The sequence below is a fragment of the Musa acuminata genome, unplaced genomic scaffold (assembly GCF_036884655.1).
Source record: "Musa acuminata AAA Group cultivar baxijiao unplaced genomic scaffold, Cavendish_Baxijiao_AAA HiC_scaffold_920, whole genome shotgun sequence".
NCBI classification, from domain to species: domain Eukaryota; kingdom Viridiplantae; phylum Streptophyta; class Magnoliopsida; order Zingiberales; family Musaceae; genus Musa; species Musa acuminata.
The window spans coordinates 17,501-20,000 of NW_027021141.1; positions in this window are offsets into that span (position 1 = coordinate 17,501).

Below are 2,500 nucleotides of genomic sequence, written 5' to 3' on the forward strand. Positions count from 1 at the left end.
GCGGCGAGCGGCGGACAGCGAGCGAAGCGAGAGGCAGCACCGTCCCTGCTATACGAAAGCCCCATCCAGCCCTGTGCCACCCGGGGGGTTCCAGGGTGCTGAGATGGCTGACGTTTTGCTCCGCTCTCGACGGTCACCGCGCAACGCAAGAACAGGCCAAAAACTGGCCAAAACGGCCCAAAAACGGGCCAAAACTGGCCATTTTTGGCTGCGCGAGCGAGCGGCGAGCGGCGGACAGCGAGCGAAGCGAGAGGCAGCACCGTCCCTGCTATACGAAAGCCCCATCCAGCCCTGTGCCACCCGGGGGGTTCCAGGGTGCTGAGATGGCTGACATTTTGCTCCGCTCACGACGGTCGCCGCGGCACACAAGAACAGCCCAAAAACAGGCCAAAACAGCCCAAAAACGGGCCAAAACTGGCCATTTTTGGCTGCGCGAGCGAGCAGCGAGCGGCGGACAGCGAGCGAAGCGAGAGGCAGCACCGTCCCTGCTATACGAAAGCCCCATCCAGCCCTGTGCCACCCGGGGGGTTCCAGGGTGCTGAGATGGCTGACGTTTTGCTCCGCTCACGACGGTCGCCGCGGCACACAAGAACAGGCCAAAAACTGGCCAAAACAGCCCAAAAACGGGCCAAAACTGGCCATTTTTTGCTGCGCGAGCGAGCGGAGAGCGGCGAACAGCGAGCGAAGCGCGAGGCAGCACCGTCCCTGCTATACGAAAGCCCCATCCAGCCCTGTGCCACCCGGGGGGTTCCAGGGTGCTGAGATGGCTGACATTTTGCTCCGCTCACGACGGTCACCGCGCCACACAAGAACAGCCCAAAAACAGGCCAAAACAGCCCAAAAACGGGCCAAAACTGGCCATTTTTGGCTGCGCGAGCGAGCGGCGAGCGGCGAACAGCGAGCGAAGCGAGAGGCAGCACCGTCCCTGCTATACGAAAGCCCCATCCAGCCCTGTGCCACCCGGGGGGTTCCAGGGTGCTGAGATGGCTGACGTTTTGCTCCGCTCACGACGGTCACCGCACCACGCAAGAACAGGCCAAAAACTGGCCAAAACAGCCCAAAAACGGGCCAAAACTGGCCATTTTTGGCTGCGCGAGCGAGCGGCGAGCGGCGAACAGCGAGCGAAGCGAGAGGCAGCACCGTCCCTGCTATACGAAAGCCCCATCCAGCCCTGTGCCACCCGGGGGGTTCCAGGGTGCTGAGATGGCTGACGTTTTGCTCCGCTCTCGACGGTCACCGCGCAATGCAAGAACAGGCCAAAAACTGGCCAAAACGGCCCAAAAACGGGCCAAAACTGGCCATTTTTGGCTGCGCGAGCGGCGAGCGGCGGACAGCGAGCGAAGCGAGAGGCAGCACCGTCCCTGCTATACGAAAGCCCCATCCAGCCCTGTGCCACCCGGGGGGTTCCAGGGTGCTGAGATGGCTGACGTTTTGCTCCGCTCTCGACGGTCACCGCGCAATGCAAGAACAGGCCAAAAACTGGCCAAAACGGCCCAAAAACGGGCCAAAACTGGCCATTTTTGGCTGCGCGAGCGAGCGGCGAGCGGCGGACAGCGAGCGAAGCGAGAGGCAGCACCGTCCCTGCTATACGAAAGCCCCATCCAGCCCTGTGCCACCCGGGGGGTTCCAGGGTGCTGAGATGGCTGACGTTTTGCTCCGCTCTCGACGGTCACCGCGCAATGCAAGAACAGGCCAAAAACTGGCCAAAACGGCCCAAAAACGGGCCAAAACTGGCCATTTTTGGCTGCACGAGCGAGCGGCGAGCGGCGGACAGCGAGCGAAGCGAGAGGCAGCACCGTCCCTGCTATACGAAAGCCCCATCCAGCCCTGTGCCACCCGGGGGGTTCCAGGGTGCTGAGATGGCTGACGTTTTGCTCCGCTCTCGACGGTCACCGCGCAATGCAAGAACAGGCCAAAAACTGGCCAAAACGGCCCAAAAACGGGCCAAAACTGGCCATTTTTGGCTGCACGAGCGAGCGGCGAGCGGCGGACAGCGAGCGAAGCGAGAGGCAGCACCGTCCCTGCTATACGAAAGCCCCATCCAGCCCTGTGCCACCCGGGGGGTTCCAGGGTGCTGAGATGGCTGACGTTTTGCTCCGCTCTCGACGGTCACCGCGCAATGCAAGAACAGGCCAAAAACTGGCCAAAACGGCCCAAAAACGGGCCAAAACTGGCCATTTTTGGCTGCACGAGCGAGCGGCGAGCGGCGGACAGCGAGCGAAGCGAGAGGCAGCACCGTCCCTGCTATACGAAAGCCCCATCCAGCCCTGTGCCACCCGGGGGGTTCCAGGGTGCTGAGATGGCTGACGTTTTGCTCCGCTCTCGACGGTCACCGCGCAATGCAAGAACAGGCCAAAAACTGGCCAAAACGGCCCAAAAACGGGCCAAAACTGGCCATTTTTGGCTGCACGAGCGAGCGGCGAGCGGCGGACAGCGAGCGAAGCGAGAGGCAGCACCGTCCCTGCTATACGAAAGCCCCATCCAGCCCTGTGCCACCCGG